At 34.3% G+C, this 25,330-nt stretch overlaps 1 protein-coding gene and 1 long non-coding RNA gene across 12 annotated transcripts in view; both read right to left on the bottom strand.

Moving 5' to 3' along the window:
* Positions 1-19,602, bottom strand: part of LOC125965430 (uncharacterized) — a 31,079-nt gene extending 11,477 nt beyond the window's left edge. The window contains exon 1 of the long non-coding RNA XR_007479305.1: positions 18,872-19,602. This is a non-coding gene — a long non-coding RNA (uncharacterized LOC125965430). The remainder of the gene's footprint in view (positions 1-18,871) is intronic.
* The window catches only part of MAGI2 (membrane associated guanylate kinase, WW and PDZ domain containing 2), a 1,374,207-nt gene that overhangs the window by 1,301,459 nt on the left and 47,418 nt on the right, over positions 1-25,330 (bottom strand). The gene's annotated exons all lie outside the window — the stretch shown is intronic.

The following is a 25,330-nucleotide window of genomic DNA, read 5'->3' as shown; positions in this document are numbered from 1 at the left end:
ACTCCTTCAGGACCAAGAATGGAATAATGTTTGAGTATAATAAAAATGCTTTAAGACAAAGTGACTTAAAATTTAAGTTAATGTTTGATTTTAAAAATATTTTTCTTTCACACTTACATTACAGAATTAGTGAAGGTAGAGCCTACTCTATTGCATTTAACAATACCTATCGTCCTAAGGATTAAAAAAGTACTCTCTCATGACACAACAGAAATCTCTATTTCCCTTACCTATTTTTGACCTTATAAAAGTACCTGCATTTTCAAAGTAGAAAAATATATATAACCTTATTATGGTTTTTGTCTCACCAACTCTGGGATCTCAAAAGCAACAGTAACATGATTTATAATAACTTATTCTAGGAGTATAAATTCTAAGCAAAATTCTAAAACTGATCAGTAAAATCAGAATAGTTAAGTCAAAATTGACAAGAATATCTGAAAGATATTACATAGAGATGCATCTAACAAATTAATGTTGAGATGCTGTCTATGCACTTATACCCACAATCATTATAATGGTTAAAAAACGTTCCACCTGGATTCAAAATTTTGAAATGAAATATCTGTTTTAACAATCTTACACAAAAATTCAGAGTACCGAATAGTGTACTTTGGGATTAAAAAATAATAATAATAAGACAGTTTGGTTGTGATTGACAGTAGATCTGAAGCAAACAAGGGTCATTATAATAAGTTAAAGAAAAAAAAAGAAAAATTTATTTTTACTTAGTGAGTTACTCTTCTTAACTAACAGTTGGGGCTGATACTCTAAATCAGCCAAACTGACTGAACAGCCAAGCCATGGTTATTCTAAGATGTCATAATAACATATTCAGCCTTGATATTTTTCATTAATTTCCTCATGTAATTAGGTTTATGAAATAAACAACTCTACTCACACTGTCTGGCAAATCCCTTTCCAGAAATTTTGCCAGTAAGTAAAATTTGAGATAAGCACTTCTACTTAAAACACCAAGCAATTAAGTTGTACATTATTGTTAATACATAATTTTAAAATATTTATACTAGTTTATTTTTGTATATACTTATTTTGTACGTGTACTTACAAATGTATGTGTATATACACGCATATATAAACAGTCCCGGATATCTCACTCTTAAAACTGTATTCACTTCACCAGAAACCACTCATCAATTTTTATTGCTGTTTTTCATTTAGTTAGCATGAACTCAGAGGACACTAACATCTGACTTTAGCTTCTCTGCTGTCCAGAGATTCCACATACAATGTAAGCCTCAGAACTGGGCAGGAATTATCTCTTCTCTTTACATCAGTAGGACTTCCACATTTGCTTGTTCCTAGAATTGTTTACTTTTCTACTTTTCACTTGCTTTTCTAGGTAGGCCACATAGTCACTTCTGCCACCATTTGTTCTTCCAAGGATTTTGATGACCACTTAGGTGTCCAACTTCTTTATCCCTTCTATCATATACCTGAATTACAATTTGTTTACTATTTTCTAACTCTGAATTATCAACACTGCTCTGAAAGTAGCATTATTTACCATCAGTGGTTTGCATGAACAAACTATCGATTTTAAATAAAATAATTTCTTCTGAAACTATTCTGCCCCCTCTTTCTACTTCTGGAGTTTTGGCCCATATTCCCTGGTATTATAATTTTTTTCTCTTCTACATTCTCCTTTTTATTATAGTCATCTTACGTGCTAAATTTAACTACTGGCTTTAAATAATTTTTTTAACGTCTTTATTGGAGTATAATTGCTTTACAATGGTGTGTTAGTTTCTGTATAACAAAGTGAATCAGCTATACATACTGTATAACAAAGTGAATCAGCTATACATACATACATCCCCATATCTAGCCCCTCTTGCGTCTCCCTCCTACCCTCTTTATCCCATCCCTCTAGGTGGACACAAAGCACCGAGCTGATCTCCCTGTGCTATGCAGTTGCTTCCCACTAGCTATCTATTTTATATTTGGTAGTGTATATAAGTCCATGCCCCTCTCTCCATCCCAGCTTACCCTTCCCCCTCCCCATGTCCTCAAGTCCATTCTCTATGTCTGCATCTTTATTCCGGTCCTGCCCCTAGTTTCTTCAGAAACATTTTTTTTTTTTTTAAGATTCTATATGTGTTAGCATTCTGTATTTGTTTTTCTCTTCTGACTTCACTCTGTATGACAGTCTAGGTCCATCCACCTCACTACAAATAACTCAATTTCATTTCTTTTTATGGCTGAATATCCCATTGTATATATGTCTGGCTTTAAATAATTTAATTTCAAATTTAAACGTTACCCTTCAGTATCCACCTATGAGCATGTATAAAATTGGCCAGCGTTCATAGAAGAATATACTCTAATTTTTCTGTGGGCTTAGATATTTTCCCCTTCTTCTTCCTTATTTGCTTCTTTTTCTTTCTTTTTTCAAAATCTGAAATGTGATGGAAATTTTGAAATATTTTTCAGAAAACAAACCATACCAAGAACCGTAACAGTCCAATATTTTTATTGTTTAAAAATATCTGATTTATAAACTTTGAACACTTTTTATATGAATCATTTATAGCATTTAATATCAAAGGTGTAAAAATCATATTGTAGATAATAACTAATGATGGCAACATTTCTCTAAACTAAAATAATAGTTTTCCCATTGATTAGATGATGTTATATGTAGAAGGATATAATTTGAAATTAGGCTATCTATGGAATTAGAATCCAGCCTAGTTTCATTTCTAGATTCAGACCATAATCATAGTTTTGTTTTGTTTTTTTCTTCCTTTGGTTCTGGTATAATTCTCTCTTATTCAGATCATCCATTTTTCTTACGGCAACATTCAATTTGCTACAACATGCTGACACATCTCCTAAACCTCTGACCCTTATTGTTGATGAATGCCTAAGCTATCTATTAAGTCAAATAAAAGCTATCATAAGTTAAGCATATTCACTTTTCAAACTACAGTAACACCTCAATTAATAACTATACACAAGTATCCATCAATACAGACAAAAAAGAAAGCTCACCATATGTCCGTACTTACAAAACTGCAAACTGAGCTTACTGTCATCTAACAATGACATCTGCACAACATGAGACTTTTATCAAGTAGGTTATTCTTAGTTCATTAGAGAGTAAATTGATGCTTACTTGGACATTGAAGGGTTAACTCATTTTCAAAGGAAAATATTAAAATTATGGTAAAATAAAAAATATAAATGCAATCAAGATAATCATTTTTATTTTATAAGAAGAATATTTAGACGGGGCCTGCCTCACCTTTTGACTTAATAATGAATCTTACAGAAAGGCAAACAGTTTCATAGACCAGGAGGTCATGTAGTGTACATTCTAAATTCCACTTTTATGAAAAAGGAAAATAAGAAAAATAATAATCAGGCTTATATCAGAGTCTTAACTAAAAAAGTAATTTCTTGTATATGTCTTGTAATCAAATCAGATTAAACCTTATGAACCACATAAACCGAGTCATTAAAAAAAGTCATTTCTAGTCTTGGCCCAAAGCAAGGTTCAAATATAAAATAATAATAATTTCAAAAGAGGACTGTAGCAATGACAGCATATTATAATATGTAAAAAACCTTCCAATAATTTAAAGTAATTTGATAAAACTTCTTGAATTTTAAATTCTGGATACTTATTAGAAATTCAGACATTACTTTAGAGTTTCACTGTATATGTTGGAAGAGTTTTCACTGAAGAACTAAAATAGGGATTTTTTTAAAATAAAGACTTAACTTTAAGATTACTTCATATATACACTGATATGTATAAAATAACTAATAAGAACCTGCTGTATAAAAAAATAAAATTTAAAAAATTTAAAAAAAAGATTACTTCAGATGTTTTTGCATAATCATATTGAATAATCAAGGTACCCAATGTGTTAACAAATGAAGTGCATATCTCCTATCCTCGTACATCATTATCAATAAATTAAAATATTCCATATGTTTACCTTCAACATTGACTGATATACAGGATAATCTCAAATTTGTGTTATTTCAAAAATACTGGTCAGCATGCCATAGAAGAAATTGGTAATAAATAGCCGCAAATTGCTTGTAGAATAGTTCAATTGTAACTTTCCTAGTAAATAAAATCAAGTTTCGCAAATATCAAGTGAAAATAAAAATCACTTGAAAGAGAAAAACATTAACCTATCAATGTGCTGCTATTATTTTGTATCATATTGCCTTTTTGGTGCTTGCCTTTCCTATCTTGTCTTTATTAATTGTTGGGTAGCTAACACCATACCACAAAGGATGTCTTAAAATAATGCATACGTAGATAGCATTTTTCTATTTTAAAAATTAAATGTATCAGAAATTCTTTCTTTCCCAATCATTTTGAGAAAAATTATAACTTTCTCCCATATTTTAAGATGTTTCTTTCCAACCAAGCTAGAAATAATTCACTATATTTGGCTTAAAATTTGCAATGGATTCTGTATGAATGAAAATAATCTTAGTGTATTTAATGGGGAGGAGAAATAAGTTCCCATCTGAATTTCCTTTTACTCTCCATAGGCCTAGGGCTGGCAGGAATAGGGTTGGGTTTCATGGGTTTGGAGCTATATCCATGGTTCCAGCAGCTTAGACACTGGGAGATGGAGTGAGAAGCAAGGGCAGACTCCTACAGAAAACTGAGATTCAAATGCTTGGAAGAGGTCATTCATTCCACAAATATATATCAGCACCTAGTAGGTGACAGGAACTATTCTAGGCAGTTAGGAAATGTTCATGAACAAAACTGTATGGGGTTCTCATGGATCTTATATTTTAATGTAATAAGTATAAATTCCATGTCCAGTGGTCAGGATACAACAATGAAGGTAAGATAACATAGATTTGCATTTTTAAGTCTGGGGTAACATGACTCCTAAGCATGTCTGACTGACTAGAAGAATCAGAAACTCACAACATGATTCTTCTATGAATGGAAGGTACTGAGCAGAACAAAGTCTTCAGGTACAGCCTTCTTTTCTTCAAAGATAAGGCAACTCTGCATGACTCATTCCAGGTATGGTCTTCTCCATATGAAAAGTTTTAGAATTTTGTAGATAAAGTGACATAAACCATTCAATGGAAAAATGTATGTCTTGGTTGAATGAAACAGTAAAGCAAATTAAACAACCACAGGAATCACAGCTATTCAGAAGTCAGTTATGAACTGTGGTCACAATTTAAATCAAGGAAGTTTTATTTTTCTATATGAGATGATGAAGACATCGATATATAAAAGGTTGTCAAGAAAAGTCAGAGAATTAGAACAAAATTAGAAAATTTGTTAACAAATTTGTTAGAAATTAGAAAATAATTTCACAGAATTAGAACAAAAAATTTTACAATTTGTATGGAAACACAAAAAAAGCTGAAGCGAAGGAAAGCTTGAGAAAGAAAAACGGAGCTGTAGGAATCAGGCTCTTACTTCAGTCTATATTGCAAAGCTACAATAATCAAAACAGTATGGTACTGGCACAAAAACAGAAATATAGATCAATGGAACAGGATAGAAAGTTCAGAGATAAACTCATGTACCTACGGTCTATGACAAAGGAGGCAAGAATATACAATGGAGAAAAGACAGTCTCTTCAATAGGTGTTACTGGGAAAACTGGACAGTTACATGTAAAAGAATGAAATTAGAACACTCTCTAACACCATACAAAAAAATAAACTCAAAATAGATTAAAGACCCAAATGTAAGGTCAGATACTATAAAACTCTTAGAGGAAAACATAGACAGAACACCCTCTGACATAAATCACAGCAAGATCTTTTTTTATCCACCTCCTAGAGTAATGAAAACAAAAATAAACAAATGGGACCTAATTAAACTTAAAAGCTTTTGCACAGCAAAGGAAATCATAAACAAAACAGAAGACAACCCACAGAATGGGAGAAAACATTTGCAAATAAAGCGACTGATAAGGGATTAATCTCCAAAATATACAAACAGCTCATGCAGTTCAATATGAAAGAAACAAATAACCCAATCAAACAATGGGTGGAAGATCTAAAGATACATTTCTCCAAAGAAGACATACAGATGGCCACAAAACACATGAAAAGCTGCTCAGCATCACTAATTCTTAGAGAAATGCAAATCAAAACTACAATGAGGTATCACCTCACACTGGTCAGAATGGCCATCATCAGAAACTCTACAAACAATAAATGCTGGAGAGGGTGTGGGAAAAAGGGAACCCTCCTACACTGTTGGTGGGAATGTAAATTGGTACAGCCACTACGGAGAACAGTATGGAGGTTCCTTAAAAAACTAAAAATAGATCCTGCAATCCCAATCCTGGGCATATATCCAGAGAAAACCATAATTTGAAATGATACATGCACCCCAGTGTTCACTGCAGCACTATTTACAATAGCCAGGACATGGAAGCAACTGAAATGTCCATCAACAGAGGAATGGGTAAAGAAGATGTGGTACATATACACAATGGACTATTACTCAGCCATAAAAAAGAATGAAATAATGCCATTTGCAGCAACATAGAGGGACCTAGAGATCGTCATAATGAGTGAAGTTATGTCAGACAGAGAAAGACAAATATCATATTACTTATATGTGGAATCTAAAAAAATGGTACAAATGACTTTTACAAAACAGAAATAGAGTCAAAAATGTTGAAAACAAACTTATGGTTACCAGGGGGAAAGCGGGGGTTGGCGGGAGGGATAAACTGGAAGACTGGGATTGACATATACACATTACTACACATAACATAATTAACTAATAATGACCTACTGCATAGCACAGGGAACTCTTCTCAATACTCTGTAATATCCTATATGGGAAAAGAATCTAAAAAAGATTGGACATATGTATAACTGATACACTTTGCTGTACAGCAGAAACTACCACAACATTGTAAATCAATTATACTCTAATAAAAAAATGTTTTTAAAGATGAGCCTTATACACATAAAAGGAAAGTGCTTGAAAAATAAATAAATAAAAATCTTAAAAAAACACAAAAGGTAAAGTGAGAATTTTGGGAGGAGCTGGAAAAATGGTCTTTCTATAACTAAGGTATGTGGCAATAACTAAATCAAAGCACCATCCATAAAGACTTTGATCTCAGGGCAGAGTTCAGCACAATCCCCACTTCCTACACCTCAAAGCATAAGTTTTGCAAAATCAAGGCATAACTCATGCCAAGGAAGTCTTGGTAAAATGGAGTAAAATCTTGGCAAGGGCAACATTTAGTGTAAGAGATGTGTAAGGATGGATGCTTCCAACCTCTCCACCTTGAATTGGCAGAAAGAACTACACTACACTGTGTGTGACGACCTATACTTTCTATCCCGAGTTCACAGATCTCAGTTTTGCAGGGACTTATGGCCCAGGATGAACAGCCCAATTCACAGTATCCTAAATCTGTCAAACGTCCTACTGTGAGGAACACATGAAATTCAACATAGGAAGTGTAGGTACAGGAATTATGATATGTTAATACCATATACAATATTTGCAGGGCTCCTGTTCATCCCTGACAGTTTTTCATACAAAGAAACTTGGGAGACCTCAGAACATCCAGGAATTGAGATGTCAGAGTTGACTTCCTGAATGAATGCATGAATGAATGAATGAAGATACCAGAATAAGGCACAAATGCCTCTGATAATTTGGAAAAGGAGTGTTAACAAGGCTGTTTTCTGTACTTAGAGGAAGCAGGGAGAGCTGGCTTATAGAAATAATCCATAAATTTTGCAAATATAGGTTATGTAATAATAAAAAAATGTAGTCTTGTGGCTTACAGGAAATTATACAAAGATTCAAAAGAAACTAAAAAGAGAACAAAAAGACATACAGAAAATGTATACTGGCTTTAGACTTCATTGTTACTATGGCCAACTTAGGCTTCCCGCAAAATTTTTGGAAAAGAAATATTTTAAATAAAGTGGGGAAAAAAGCACGCTAAAAGTGATTACTTTTACTCAATTTTTATTAAGTTCTATTTGGGACAAACATTATCAAGGCCTGATTCCAACTTTCTAAATTCAAGAAGGAATGAGGGTCCTGCTGAGTAGTTCTCTCAGGATGAGCTGAGAGACCCAAGGCTATGGGTGACAGAGAAAAGAATAGACTTAACATACACATATTTTACTAGAATTTGATGACAATCATCTTCCCTCCACTTTCACAAATCACAACACAGAGACATAATATAAACTAAGGTAGAAAAGAGATTGGCTTTCATAAAAAAAACAAACAAACAAAAAACATAATACCCAAGCCTTTTTCTTTTCTTTTTTTTTTTTGCTACTAATATTTGCAGTATCTGCTTGGCTGGGAAACTTGACCATAATTTTTAAATTACTGCAGAGTGTGTTGGAAGTTGAAATCTGTTTCATTAAATAGCAGCAAAGGTGTATTCTCCCATTTTGCTGATTATTATAAAGATTTAAATGGTAGAATCCAGTAATAATAGGCTCCAGTAACATCTAAGAACTTTGCATCAGACAAGCTGTGTGAGTAAAATGGTAATTACCAAAGAGAGCACCCAATGTTTAAGAAAAAAACAGATTCTTGCAAAGCATTTTTTCTTTAAATTAGCTTTCTCATTCCTCTCCTTTTCATGCCATGATTCATCTAGGTAAAACAAAATCAATTCCTAATTTTCAGAAAAATCAGAATTCTATAATGTTTTAATTATCCTTTGGTACGGCTATACTGGGATAGTAAACTAATGTTATAAATGATTTTTCACAAGAAATTAAAATATAGCTGGAAAAAAGCCAGAAAAGACAATTCTCATTCTTACATACCTATACTAAACATAATTACATCAATTTCAGTATATTAACAGTTGGAAGTAAATTTCTTGCCACATGTGAAAGTTTGCTTCCTTTTCTTGGAAATCCCACAAACTTTGTTTCACACTAATAAATTATTTACTTTCTTTTTAAAATTTTTATTGGAGTATAATTGATTTACAATATTGTGTTAGTTTCAGGTATACAGCAAAGTGAATCAGTTATACATTATTTACTTTCTAAGACAAATGTAATGGCATTTTGTTACTTGAATACCCTACTGCCCTCCTCTAACAAGTTGAATGTCTGAGAGTATTTTACCTGGTCACATTTTACTGTTTTGGTGACAAAAATATGGTCAGTTCCTGCTCTCCCAAAATGATGCAGATGTCAGAGATGTAACTTTTATGCTTTGCTTCTCCTGAAGCCTAAGAAAAACCAGCCAGGCCTGGTTGTCTACAGAGCTACTACGGAGCATGGCCTTCAGATGGGATCATTTTTCTGTGACCAGCTTAAAGAGCTAATGATCATCAAGTTGGAGCCATCTTACTTAAAACCCCTACTGTGTATGTCCAGCCTGCATGTTTGAACTTCCCAGGTCATTCTTATATAAGAATTCTTTACTAAGACTTAGAGTCACACACTTGTTCCCCAGTCCAGAATGAAGGTGGGTGGGAGGTGGCAAGGGTCCTCATCTGGTTCCCTGCAGACTCTTTCCCTGGAGTTAGACCCAGACATGGGTCTAATTCTTATATGCCCAATTTGGGTAAGCTCTCCTGCGCATGAGAGCTAACAGTGTCAGGTCCCTGTGCTCATATCCCTTGTGATCTATGCTGACATTCACTGGAAGAAGAGCTTGCTCTGTTTCCCTGCACTTGGATTATGTGCTAGTGCCCCTGCAAATGATATATGTAGGTAGAAATAAGAGTGAGTTAATAGAGAATAATTATCACAGGTAATCCACCTGGCTGTGCTGATTTCTGTTTATTCCTATTACTTGGTTGTCAATTCTAAGTAGGATGTCGTTGCATACTATAAAACTGGTAACCTGTTACTTCTGACAAGAATTTCTGACATATTTTAGACATATGTGGTATACCATGAATCAAATCCTGTACAAAGATACATATTTACAGTACAGAGAGCAAATGGTTTTCAATGTACAATTATAAAGTAGGTACAATTGTCCTCCACTTATCTGCAGTTTCAGTTACCTAGTCAACCGCTGTCCAAAAATATTAAGTGGGAAATTCCAGAAATAAAGAATTCATAAGTTTTAAATTGCACGCTGTTCTAAGCAGCATGATGAAATCTCAAGCAGTCCCACCCAGTCCCTCCTGGAATGTGAATCGTCCCTTTGACCAGCTTATCTTGCCTGTTAGTCACTTAGTAGCAGTCCGTGTTATCAGATCTACTATCACAGTATTGCAGTGTGTTCAAGTAACCCTTATTTTACGTAACAATGGCCCTAAAATGCCAGAATAGTGACGCTGGCCATTTGGATTGTCTCTTACTATGCCTAAATTATAAATCAAACTTTATCCTAGGTATGTATGTCTAAGAAAAACATATACACACATACACACACACACACACACACACACACACACACACACACACACACACACAGAGTTTGGTACTATTCGCAATTTAACGCATCCACTGGAGGAAAACATCCCTGGCGGGGGACTGCTGCATTTCAAATTAGTGGACTAGAGTGTCTCATACATACAGCCAGCTCCTTGCACAGCCTCCTTACTGAGGCCATGCCATGCCCCAATTCTTTATTCTACAAACAGTAATCACACTGATCTTGTTGAAACAGAACTGCTTTAAATGGCAGTATTTGTTTTTAATGTTAGAAAGTTGTCACCATACACTCTCAAAACAATTCTTTCTCACTTCTCATTGATTTTATTTTTCTAGAATGGAAGCAAACTAAATTTCTAAGGCCCCCAATAAAAGTTAAAACATACAACTTCTTTCAGACTGTAAAGACAAGTCTTTTGAAGAACATATAGTATTAAAAATATAAATTGTTCTGAACAATTTATGATTTTAATTTTTAGCACTTCAATTTTCTGAATAGACAGTAATGTGAAATTTTAAGAAAAACATCAGTCATAGCTATAGTACTCTCTGGAGCATAGACATTATCTGCTTCTTAGGTTTGATAATATTTAGTTGAAAAAAATGCCATTGCAATCGATTGGTCCAGGTTCTCTGAGTAGATTACAAAAAATTAGCCCAAAGTTTAAAGAAAACCATAGTAAAGGCTAACTAGAGAAAGCCATCTCTTCTCAGAAATAAATGTAGAAGTGAGATACAGTATTTAAGAATTTTATCTGGGATAAAAGGAGAAGAAAATAGCTGTTAAACAGAAACCCATGTAATTATACAATGAATATAAAATAGTAATTGTGTGAAATAATATAATCAGAGGTATAAAATTTTGACAGAGAATTTGATAATGATTATGAATCTGTGTAGAATAATGGTTTTCAGAAGGCTTATGACTGGTATCTGAAAACAGTGGTAAAACAGGAAAGTCTCATCATCCACAATGTGACATAGAGGTACAGAAACACATTCTGATGAACATGTCCCATGATTTGACTTCTCCATTCTCCAAAGAGCTCTGTGCTGACACTGTACAATGTACAATGACTCACATGACTCCTCGTGTTTAGAATGCCATCTCCTATCCTCATCTCTAAAAACCAAAGTTCTGTAATCCCATCAAGGTTCTATTTACATTTAGCCACTTTTATTAAGATAATTTTCATACGCCATAAACATTCCATTATTTCTAATTTCTTCAGGATATACAGATAAAAACCTCAATATAAAATTAGGTGTGTGAGTCTATGTTACTTGCAGTTAGATCCTGTTTGTTTCATGCATTCAAGTACGTTTTTCTCACACCTTTCTTCATATACTCTAGAGCAGCTATGCAGACTACTCAACGTGAAGAGATTGCTGAATGAATGACTAAATGAATGAACAAAAGAGATTGTCTAAATATAGATTAAACTATGAATCTACAGATATTGCTCTATAGAAAAGCCTGTACAGAGGCATCTATTGACCTTTTCCAATTATATGTACTTAGTTGTCTCTATCCTATGAGACTGGGAGTTCTCTACTGTCTAGAGACTTGCATCATTCATCTGTGTTACCCCATCATTTAGCACAGCAACTAGAATTATCATAGACTGCTAGCTTTCACCAAAAATCTACTTCCTTTCCTGCCTGGGCACACAACTAGATTACATCTTGCCAACATCCCTTATAGTTAGGTCTAGCCATGCAATTCATCCATAGCAATAAAACTGGGTGTCCCTTCCAGATTGTGCTCTTAGAAAGTGTCTGCCCATTCCACGCTCTCTTTTTCCATCTACCTGATGGATACAGAGTAAAGCGAAGTCCCAGTGGTGGCAGAGTCATAGGATGGAAGAAAATCAGGTGCTGAATCATCTCAGGGAGAACTGCCTGTTGACCAAGAAAATCTGCCTGGCTAGGGAGAGGCAAGGAATGTGCTTAGGATCCAAAATTTCAGGAAGTATTTGTTCTTGGGTCCTTGAGTTCATTCTTTAGATGATACTCAATATAATTCAGTTATTGAGAAAGACTGCTGCTGAGGAAATGAGACTGTGTACCATTGCATGAAGCTTCCAGTGGCCATACACAGCTCCAATCTGAAATTGAGAATTAATCATAATTATGACAATTAATATTTTATGGGTGTGAAGATTACCCTGATTACCCATATTACACTAATTACCACTGGATAGGAAGAAAATTAAAGTCTCTACCACAAAGAATTCAACATTAGTGAACTATGAAATATAAGAAGTGGTAATTTAGGGCCCAATGGAAATTACTTCTATTATAAAAGGCTTACTCTTCAATGAACGTTATTCACAGAATTCATACATACTATGCTTCTTAAAACTGACAGCACTGACCTGGAAGATACAGTCACATTGCACATGCACTAAACGGGACACTTTGAAGGTTGATATCTTTAAGTGCATCTTATGAATTAAAATTATAAGAACATTCAAAAGTGACAGAAATTAGAATGTGAATTAAAGTGATTTGTTTATGCCCTAGTAAAGATGTAAATAAAATACTACTCTTATTCTTCTAATAATGTTTTCTTTATTTTTAAATTACAACAGTAATATATATTATGAGTTTTATTAAATTTGAAAATTAGAACACTGATCCACATGATACACTTCTCAGGAGTTATCCATTATTTATAATTCCTGCTTATTTTATTTTAGTATCTATAAATATAAGTACATAGATTATATATGCACATGTGTTAATATATGTTAAAAATAAAATTGACATAACATAGATTTTATTGTTTTCATACAACAGGAACATATTTTCATGTCATTAAATTATCTTTAAAATTATTATTTTAATAGTTGCTTAAATTTTCCTGTTTTAATTTAACACCCTCCCTGCTATTAAAATTTATGTTGATATTAGTCTTTTACTGCAATAGTTTTATATCAGTATTTACATATAATTCTATTTCCATAAGTAGGCTTCCTAGATTTACGGTTATTGGGTTAAAAAAATGTGAATATCTTTAAACTGCTTTCCAAAAATCACTTTAAACTCCCTCCCTGGAGTTGATGCACATGTGCATTGATCTCACCATACTCCAATCAGTATTTAGCACTAACACGTCTTGATCTTTATGAATCTGATAGGTAATAATGATCACACACTTGTTTTTATTAACAATTCTTTGTTTGCTAATTTAAAAAATCATTTTTATTTCTGTTTTTATGAGTTGTTTCTTCATGCCTTTCACTCATCCTCCCTCACTCTTGCCCTTCTTGGGGTGTATACCATTTTGTGATTTAAAATTATTCACCATATATTAAGTATATTAGCTTTTAAGCTATCCTATTTATTGCAAATATCTTATTTCAGGATGTCATTTATGATATTTTATATAAAATACTTTGTATTTCTATATAAAGTAGTTTTAAAATTTTAGATAATCAAATATCTGAACTTTCTTCCCCAATATCTTCCCCTATTTTAATGCTAAGAATGTCCTTACCTATCACAACAGAAAATTATTGCCACACATTTTTGTCCATGTGATTTTAAACTTTGTTTTCTTTTTACCTCGTTAATACATATATTTTGGGGTGAGAAATAGTCACTTAACTATTCTGTATGAGGCCACAGTCATATGATTTTCTAAGTTTATCTACTTTTTGATTGTAATGTGGTAACCAGCACAACTAATTGGACATGGCAATGAAATAAAGTCAGCAGGCTCCATCTAAATTCAAATACCTTCCTTCGACAATATCTAATTAGAATTCTGACATTGGAACTTTAAACAAACACATTTAATTTAAAAATAATCTATCACTGGAAACGGAGCTACACATTTCAATTTACTATTTTGTTAAATCAAACAGAAATGACACCAAGCAGACTACACAAGTAAGAGTTTAGTTTCTACACCAGTATATTTTTTCTTAGAAGTTTAGTATAGAGCAACTATCCAGTGCTTATTTGGCCTGTGTCTCATTTTCCTTATTTTGTCCCTTCAGTTTCTGTCTCAAGGCCCAAATTTTCCACTTGCATTTTACTGGCTGCAAAGAAGTCTGTAATCTTCTCATATTCAGTGGGCTTCTGATGTATTTTTTTTTCCACAAGTTTATTTTTTTTAACATCTTTATGAGGGTATAATTGCTTTACAATGGTGTGTTACTTTCTGCTATATAACAAAGTGAATCAGCTATACATACATGTATATCCCCATTTCTCCTCCTTCTTGTGTCTCCCTCCCACCCTCCCTATCCTACTCCTCTAGGGGTGGACACAAAGCACCAAGCTGACCTCCCTGTGCCATGTGGCTGCTTCCCAATAGCTATCTATTTTACATTTGGTAGTGGATATATGTCCATGCCACTCTCTCACTTCATCCCAGTTTACCCTTCTCCCTTCCTGTGTCCTCAAGTCCATTCTCTACATCTGTGTCTTTATTCCTGTCCTGGCCCTAGGTTCTTTGAACCTTTTTTTTTTTTTTTTTAAGATTCCGTATATACGTGTTAGCATACGGTATTTGTTTTTCTCTTTCTGACTTACTTCATTCTGTATGACAGACTCTAGGTCCATCCACCTCACTACAAATAACTCAATTTCATTTCTTTTTATGGCTCAGTAATATTCCATGGTATATATGTGCCACATCTTCTTTATCCATTCATCTGTCGATGGACACTTAGGTTGCTTCCACATCCTGCCTATTGTAAATAGTGCTGCAATGAACACTGTGGCACATGACTCTTTTTGAATTATCGTTTTCTTAGGGTATATGCCCAGTAGTGGGTTTGTGGGTCGTATGGTAGTTCTATTTTTAGTTTGTTAAGGAACCTCCATACCGTTCTCCATAGTGGCTATATCAATTTGCATTCCCACCAACAGTGCAAGAGGGTCCCCTTTTCTGCACACCCTCTCCAGCATTTATTGTTTGTAGATTTTTTGATGATGGCCATTCTGACCAGGGTGAGGTGGCACCTCATTGTAACTTTAATCTGCATTTCTCTAATGATTAGTGATGTTGAGCATTCTTTCATGTGTTTGTTGGAAATCAGTATATCTTCTTTGGAGAAATGTCTATTGAGACCTTCTGCCCATTTTTGGATTGGGTTGTTTGTTTTTTTGATTTTGAGCTGCATGAGCTGCTTGTAAATTTTAGAGATTAATCCTTTGTCAGTTGCTTCATTTGCAAATATTTTTGCCCATTCGGAGGGTTGTCTTTTTGCCTTGTTTATGGTTTCCTTTGCTGTGCAAAAGCTTTTAATTTTCATTAGATCCCATTTATTTTTGTTTTTATTGCCATTTCTCTAGGAGGTGCCGTCATGAAGGATCTTGCTGTGATTTATGTCATAGAGTGTTCTGCCTATGTTTTCCTCTAAGAGTTTGATAGTGTCTGGCCTTACATTTAGGTCTTTAATCCATTTTGAGTTTATTTTTGTGTATGGTGTTAGGGAGTGTTCTAATTGCATTCTTTTACATGTAGCTGTCCAGTTTTCCCAGCACCACTTATTGAAGAGGCTGTCTCTTCTCCACTGTATATTTTTGCCTCCTTTATCAAAGATAAGGTGATCATATGTGCGTGGGGTTATCTCTGGGTTTTTTATCCTGTTCCATTGTTCTATAATTGTTTTCATGACAGTAACATACTGTCTTGATTACGGTAGCTTTGTAATACAGTCTGAAGACAGGAAGCCTGATTCCTCCAGCTCCGTTTTTCTTTCTCATGATTGCTTTGGCTATTTGGGGTCTTTTGTGTTTCCTTACAAATTGTGAAATTTTTTGTTCTAGTTCTGTGAAAAATGCCATTGGTAGTTGGATAGGGATTGCATTGAATCTGTAGATAGCATAGTCATTTTCACAATACTGATTCTTCCAATCCAAGAACATGGTGTATCTCTCCAACTGTTTATATCATCTTTAATTTCTTTCATCAGTGTCTTATAGCTTTCTGCATATAGGTCTTTTGTCTCCTTAGGTAGGTTTATTCCTAGGTATTTTATTCTTTATCCTAGGTAAATGGGAATGTTTCTTAACTTCTCTTTCAGATTTTTCATCATTAGTGTATAGGAATGCAAGAGATTTCTGTGCATTAATTTTGTATCCTGTTACTCTACCAAATTCATTGATTAGCTCTAGTATTTTTCTGGTAGCATCTTAAGGATTCTCTATGTATACTATCATGTCATCTGCAGTGACATGAAGTGACAGTTTTATTTCTTCTTCTCCGATCTGGATTCCTTTTCTTTCCTAATCTTCTCTGATTGTTGGGGCTAAAACTTTCAAAACTAGGTTAAATAATAGCGGTGAGAGTGGGCAACCTTGTCTTCTTCCTGATCTTAGTGGAAATGGTTTCAGTTTCTCACCACTGAGAATGATGTTCGCTGTGGGTTTGTCATATATGGCCTTTATTATGTTGAGGTAAGTTCCCCCAATGTCTACTTTCTGGAGGGTTTTCATGATAAACGGGTGTTGAATTTTGTCGAAAGCTTTCTCTGCATCTATTGAAATGATCATGTGCTTTTTCTCCTTCAATTTGTTAATATGGTGTATCACATTGATTGATTTTCATATATTAAAGAATCTTTGCATTCCTGGGATAAACCCCACTTGATCATGGTGTATGATCCTTTTAATGTGCTGCTGGATTCTGTTTGCTAGTATTTTGTTGAGGATTTTTGCATCTATGTTCATCAGTGATATTGGCCTGTAGTTTTCTATTTTTGTGACATCTTTGTCTGGTTTTGGTATCAGGGTGACGATGGCCTCGTAGAATGAGTTTAGGAGTGTTCCTCCCTCTGCTATATTTTCAAAGAGTTTTAGAAGGATAGGTGTTAGCTCTTCTCAAAATGTTTGGTAGGATTCACCTGTGAAGCTATCTGGTCCTAGGCTTTTGTTTTTTGGAAGATTTTTAATCACAGTTTCAATTTCAGTGCTTGTGATTGGTCTGTTTATATTTCCTATTTCTTCCTGGTTCAGTCAGAAGGCTGTGCTTTTGTAAGAATTTGTCTATTTCTTCCAGGATGTCCATTTTATTGGCATATAGTTGCTTGTAGTAATCTCTCATGTTCCTTTGTATTTCTGCAGTGTCAGTTGTTACTTTTCCTTTTTCATTTCTAATTCTATTGATTTGAGTCTTCTCCCTTTCTTTCTTGATGAATCTGGCTAATGGTTTATCAATTTTGTTTATCTTTTCAAACAACCAACTTTTAGTTTTATTGATCTTTGCTATCATTTCTTTTTCATTTATTTCTGATCTGATCTTTATATCATTTCTTTCTTTCTGCTAACTTTGGGGATTTTTTGTTCTTCTTTCTCTAATTGCTATAGGTGGAAGGTTAAGTTGTTTGTTTGTTTCTTGTTTCTTGAGGTAGGATTGTATTGCTGTAAACTTCCCTCTTAGAACTGCTTTTGCTGCATCCCATAGGTTTTGGGTCGTCGTGTTTTCATTGTCATTTGTTTATAGGTATTTTTGATTTCCTCTTTGATTTCTTCAGTGATCTCTTGGTTATTTAGTAGTATATTGTTTAGCCTCCACGTGTTTGTAATTTTTACAGACTTTTTCCTGTAATTGATATCTAGTCTCATAGCATTGTGGTCAGAAAAGATACTTGACACAATTTCAAATTTCTTGAATTTACCTAGGTTTGATTTGTGACCCAAGATATGATCTATCCTGGAGAATGTTCCATGAGCACTTGAGAAGAAAGTGTATTTGTTGTTTTTGGATGGAATGTCCTATAAATATCAACTAAGTCCATCTTGTTTAATGTATCATTTAAAGCTTGTGTTTCCTTATTTATTTTCATTTTGGATGATCTTTCCATTGGTGAGAGTGGGGTGTTGAAGCCCTCTACTATTACTGTGTTACTGTTGATCTCCACTTTTATAGCTGTTAGCATTTGCCTTATGTATTGAGGTGGTCCTAGGTTGGGTGCATAAACATTTCCAATTATTATATCTTCTTCTTAGATTCATCGCTTGATCATTATGTAGTGTCCTTCTTTGCCTCTTGTAATAGTCTTTATTTTAAAGTCTATTTTGTCTGATATGAGAATTCCCACTCCAGTTTTCTTTTGATTTCCATTTGCATGGAATATCTTTTTCCATCCTCTCACTTTCGGTCTGTAGGTGTCCCTAGGTCTGAAATGGGTCTCTTGTAGACAGCATATATATGGGTCTTGTTTTTGTATCCATTCAGCCAGTCTATGTCTTTTGGTTGGAGCATTTAAGCCATTTACATTTAAGGTAGTTATCAATATGTATGTTCCTATTACCATTTTCTTAATTATTTGGGTTTGTTATTGTAGGTCTTTTCCTTCTCTTGTGTTTCCTGCCTAGAGAAGTTCTTTTCGCATTTGTTGTAAAGCTGGTTTGGTGGTGCTGAATTCTCTTCACTTTTGCTTGTCTGTAAAGGTTTTAATTCTCCGTTGAATCTGAAGGAGTTCCTTGCTGGGTAGAGTAATCTCGGTTGTAGGGTCTTCCCTTTCATCACCTTGAATATGCCCTGCCAGTCCCTTCTGACTTGCAGAGTTTCTGCTGAAAGATCAGCTGTTAAACTTATGGGGATTCCCTTGTATGTTATTTGTTGTTTTTCCCTTGCTGCTTTTAATATTTTTTCTTTGTATTTAATTTTTGATAGTTTGATTAATATGTGTCTTTGCATGTTTCTCCTTGGATTTATCCTGTATGGGACTCTCTGTGCTTCCTGGACTTGATGACTATTTCCTTTCCCATATTAGGGAAGTTTTCAACTATAATCTCTTCAAATACTTTCTCAGTCCCTTTTTTTTTCACTTCTTCTGGGATCCCTATCATTCAAATGTTGGTGCATTTAATGTTGTCCCAGAGGTTCTGAGACTGTCCTCAATTCTTTTCATTCTTTTTTCTTTATTCAGCTGCTGCCCAGAAGTGCAGGTCCTGTCCCTATTCTTTTGTCTTTGTTTTTTCTTTTTTCTTCTGCCCTACACAGATATGTGGGGAATTTCTTGCCTTTTGGGAGGTCTGAGGTCTTTTGCCAGCATTCAGTAGGTGTTCTGTAGGAGTTGTTCCACATGTAGATGTATATTTGATGTATTTGTGGGGAGGAAGGTGATCTCCACGTCTTACTTCTCCGCCATATTGAAGTTCCCTCTCTGGGCTTCTGATGTTTGTGAGAGGCATGTCCTGAGACATGCCTCTCAGGAGGCAATTTGTCAATTTCACTCTAGCCTGTGATTTCCCTGATAGAAATTTGTCAATTTCACTCTAGCCTGTGATTTCCCTGATAGAAAGCAGCCAAGTATAATTGAGCTTCGGATAATTATCCTGTAGTACTGTTTTTCATCAGTGATTAATTCATCTGGACAGGAAGCAGTGTTTCCTAAACCTAAATCAATTACTTCCATACCAGTAATATCCTTTATAAATCCTTCATTTATCCTTTATAAATATAGTTTGTTACTACCTTAGAGCTCAGTAAAAATTTCTTTATCTAAAAACCCTAAATTATCCCAGATATTCTAGGTTCAAAATATTCCTTCTTTCATAACAGAACTCAGGAAAATACTTCCTGTTTTTCAAATACTGTCTCATTCAAAATCACTGAATCTGAGGTCTCCTTCCATTTACCTGATTGCATTATTTCAACTCATGCAGGTCTGGACGCTTGTTTCTTAGCAGATGGTAGGTTCAATAGTATGACTGTCAGGGTTGTAGAGAGCACCCTTATGGCTGGGTGAAGTTTAGGAATAGTTATTACACTGTTGGAAACACACACTCTAGACCCACAATGGAAAAGCTATTATGGCAATTGAAATGCTTCTAGAAGAAATCCTATTTGCATAGAGTCTCTCCATGTGTCTCTTGGTTATTTGGTAGATTATGCTCTATTTTGAGAAACTTTTAATTCTTTGAAGGACCCTAATACTTAACTACCAAGGCTATGTTTCTTCTATATTCTAATAAATTACATTTTCAACACGGATACATCAAATGCAGTCTTAAAGTGAAGGTTGCAGCAAGTATTAAGCACTTGCCTGAAAATGATCTATGTAAAAATTAAGAAATCAAACTGTTTTTCAATTATCTATTACTTATAAGACCAAAGTCTGCTATATCTCTATCAATTACAGTTCTAAAAAAGAGAGTATAGTGCCCATTTAGTCTTAATCTATTTAAATATATATTCAAAACCTTTGGAAGAACATTGTAGTCCAATTTTACTGGATCCAATAAGAAAAACAGGAAAATATATGTGAGTTTATGAATTTGTATTCGTGAACCCCTACACTGTTCTGTCTCAATATAAAGCCATTTTTCTCTCCGCTCTCCTTTTTCTCAACTATCCTTCTCTTCAATAAACAGACATGACTATGGGGAACACGAAGAAGGGTTCTCACAAAAATGATGTATATTGCAGAAGTGCAGAACAACAATGTTACCGAAGTATGTAGTATTACTGAATTAGTGAAATCATGTTTCAACACTCTATTGTGTGCATTGATATAAAAATAAGGTATACATGCACATTAAAATACATGTGTAAATATAAAAATAAATACTTTGGAAGAGGAAAATCAATTACACTTTGAGGTGAAATCTTTCCTTAAAAAAAAAAAAAAAAAGACCACAGTGCTGACTTTGCATTTCATCTTTAGAGTTGCAATAGCTATCTGTAAAGGCAAGTAATTTATAGCTTACAGTTAACATACACTCAAAGGGATAAATGTATGGAACAGCAGCATAATAAAATCCTTGCCCTGTGGCTTCGCTACAGAATTCCCTAATACAAACTGAAATGGCTGAAATAGTATTCCTTAGCTGATTTTCAGCAACTGTGTTTTTCCTTTTTACAGTATACATTATAATTCCTAGTGCTTTAAAATACATTTTTTCTTTGGACTCATACAATTGAACCTCTCTGATAAAAACAGTTTTCCTTCATGACACACCCTGTTGGTATACCGTGCAATTTTTTTCTTCTAACTGTAGCATACGTATGCATATTCTACAAGCACAGCTTTCCAAATGCTAAGCAGTTCTTTAGAAGTGTCCACGCCCATTATGGTGGTTACACTCAGTGCTAAGTGAAGCGCAGTCATCTGACACCCCAGACTTTGGTTGTGGTGGTAGAAATACACAAGACTACTTACGGGTATATTTAATGTATTTCACATATTTGTTTAAGTCTCATAACCCTAGGCTGAATATCTGGTATCACTAAAGTAAATTTTAATTATACTTAAGTAGAAATTTTCAAAGATTTTTATATTCATTCTTGATGAGTAGGCAAAATATGTGCTGTGCTCTATTAAGTACAAATGATATTTATAGTGAAAACACTCCAACAAATACTGTTGATTTGTGTATAGATATACATCACATGCACTCTTTTCCATCTGAACATAGGCCATGGTTAATATACACACAAGCCAGTTCTTAGGTGTTTTGTTTTAAAGGCACTTAGTATCACCTACATGGTGTCACATCAAAACATACTGAATGAATAATTTGAAGAATATGCTACTTCTCTCATTCTAGCAACATCATTTTTCAGGCAGGATATAGGATATCCTTACTTGAAGAGTAACAAAAATGTGGGCTTATTCTTACCTGTCATTTTCTAATAAATTATAACTATGCCATATTACCTGCTTGTTATTTGTTGACTTTTAACTAAATTGGGGAAAAGGCACATGACTTCAATGTTTTAGAGTTGTTTAGATGCCAGATTGGCTTTTGGGATAAAAATCTAAACTTAGATACAGAGAACAAATGATAATATAGAACTCCAAAATGATGAGAGTAATGAATAAACATAGAAATTATTAGTATATTGGTATTCTATTATAAACACGCTGAGTTTTTTTTTTTTATGAGACCTATGTAGAAACGGGAAGATATACTTATTGCTTTATGTTTACTGATCAGTTTGGGCCTCCACATATGATAAAACAGAAAGCCTCTGAAAGTTAAAGAAATGACAAAAAAGATAGAAAATAGCTTTTCTCAGTAGGAAGACAAAAACATTGAAAAGTGACTTGGCTAAATTCAATTAAGGTATGCCCCAGCTTCACTGAATATCTCTCAAGTTAAGAATAGACTTAAATTTTGTGAGGAAGGTTTAGATAAGGGATAAAGGAACATCTGTGGTTGCAAATATTATGAACTTTAGAACTGGTTATGTTAAAATCTCTTAACACAGGATTCTGTAAAACCCTGATACACTTCTAGTTGTCTTAGAACTTTAAATTATGTAGATACCCTTTTAAGTTCTTTCTAAGCTCTACAGTTCTATGAATATAACTATAAAAATACAGTCTTCAAAATGCATGATTATGTTTTAATGAAATAACTGGTTATTAAATTAGTTGCAATGAAATAATGGACTTTCAGAAGAAGCTGCAATTTTTGTGGTAACCACAGTTTTACAGAGACACTAGAAAACTGTGATGCCATCTGGCTAAACTCTCCCATTTTTTCACTGAAATCTGAGGCTCAGAGACAGAGGAGGAAGGAGGGCAGGAAATTTGTCTTCTATATCTGCCTATGTTTTTAAAATTATTATGAAGAAAATAGGCTACACAGTATCTAATTTCATCTGCTACCAACTCTGTGAAACAATATTACTCTCCATATTTTATAAATGAGGAAACTGAAGCTCAAGAAAGAGTGAGATGGCTTGTTCAACACCACACAGCCAGTCAATGACAAAACTAGGACCAGAATCTAGTCTCCCTCTTCTAAGTCTGGTGCTTCTTTATAAATCCAGAATTTTATTTAAAAATGAACAACTACTATTCTACTCACTACTTCTGCACATAAAATGTTTCTAGTGTCAGGTTATCATGCTTTATAAATTCCATAACTTTCCAAGGGCAATATGAAGAAAATCAGTGACTGATTCAAATTTCAGTTCCACCACATACTACTGTGTGATCATGGGCAAATCACTGAGACTCTGTGCCTCAGTTTCCTCATTGGTTACAGAAGGATTAAAATGGCACTGATTTCATTAGGGTTGTTGTGAAGATTAAATATGATAATGCACATAAAGTGCTTAGGACAGTGCCTCACACACACAAACACACACACGTGCATATGGTACGCACTCAAAAATTTTGCTCTTCTTTTTGTTGATATCTCTGAGTCAGTGCATAATTAAAAAGTAAGGGAAATATTAAATAATGTTTCTCTACTAAAGACTACTATCCAAAGAATAGCCCAAAAGGTTTTTTTCATATATTCATTACTTGTATTTTTATCGGAGATTTCTCTTTATGTCAAGTTTATTGACAGTATGTAAAAATGGAGATTTAGAGCATATTTTCTTAATATCTAATAAATTGATATGCCAACTATTAGTTTTCTGACTACATGAATATTTTCATTGATAACAGAAAATACAAAGTGCAAACACCTTGAAGAAAGTCTTTCTTGCCTTCTTTTTTTTTTTTTCTTTTTAAAAAAAGCTCGGCAGTAATCCCTTTAAAATTATTAAAAGCTAATTTCTGGATGAAGTGTAGAAATATATATTTTAGGTGCAAAAATAACCACAGTCAAAAATTTTACGAGCCCCTCCCAGAAAGCACAGTATTCAATTCCAGTTAAATTTTTGTTTCAAATAAACATTTGAAACTAGGCCACATCCTGCTCTATGCGTGCCAAAAATGAAAATTTCAAAATCTAAACTCATGTTTTACTTCCTAAGCACACACATAAGTTATCTAAAATTTAATCTAGCCAATTTTGAAATGACTATTACAATTTTGAAGAAAAGATATTTTCAAACATAAAGTGAGTACAATGTAAATCTAAGTCAACATGAAATCTGACAGAGATGGTTATATTATACAAAACATGAGCAACTCCACTGACAGATCAGTATATGACTAGAATTTCTACAGATGAAAACTTCAGTATTAAATGTGGAAACCTGCAGCACTTTGGCACCTGCTGGGATTTGGTGACGAGAAGCCAAAGCCATTTTCAACGGCCAACAAGAGAAGTGAATAAAGCTCTCTTTAACTCTCTCATATACAGGGATGACCACATTAATGTTTACCTAAGGAACTAATCACAGCCACCCGCTTCTCAGACTATCTGATGGCCTAGTTCTATGATCCCAACAACTGGAGAAACGACATTTGACAAGGACACAACAATTATGAGTTTCATTCTCAATTCTTCTACCAATAATAGGTAAGTTCTCGTACAGTCTTATTAATATCACTATTCATAAACACTATTCAAAGTTACCTTGAAACTTTGATCAAGGTAAATGATAAAGAAGATCAAGAACGAATAGCTCATTCCCTGTCCATAGGCTTTTGCATTCATTTCTGTCTCTGACACTGCTTTTTGAATTATATGAATACCTTTCTTTGCAGAAATCACAATGCCAACTCTGTCTTCATCACACACATTCGTAGATTTCCTAGGCACAACTTCTGGGGGACACTGTTTTAAAAAGCCAGATCACTCAGACTCAGGCAAGAGGGTCCCCTGTCCTAGGCCCACAGACACTGATCTCCTTCCAGTCACAACCCTCCCCAGGCCCCAGGGTCTAGCACACCCAAAGCCCATATTCTTTTATATAGATCATTCTCTGGGTGCCAGGAACTCCCATATTCTCTATCTAAATGGCTCTGAAATTACTTCCAGGGATCTTAAGTCCATCCTGATCCTAAGGGGAAATTCATTACACACGTGTATACCCCTAGGCCCAAGGGAGACCAGAGGGGGCATTTTGTCAGAGGTTAGAAGTATAGCTGGAAATTGGCCATGCAGGCTAAGGTTCCCATGTGAGTACACACGTGGTGCTGAGTGGAAGCAGAATAAAAAGAGAAAAGGGGCAGGTCATGGGCCCGCAAAGGGAATTAGATTCTTGCATGAAAGTGTAAGGTGACAGAAAATTCTAAATTTGAACCTCTCCTTCCTACTCATTGCAAAGCTGTATTTGTTAAGACAGGAG

Source organism: Orcinus orca, chromosome 9 (assembly GCF_937001465.1).
Source record: "Orcinus orca chromosome 9, mOrcOrc1.1, whole genome shotgun sequence".
NCBI lineage: Eukaryota > Metazoa > Chordata > Mammalia > Artiodactyla > Delphinidae > Orcinus > Orcinus orca.
Note: the sequence above shows the minus strand (reverse complement) of the source record. Positions and strands in the feature narration are given on the sequence as shown.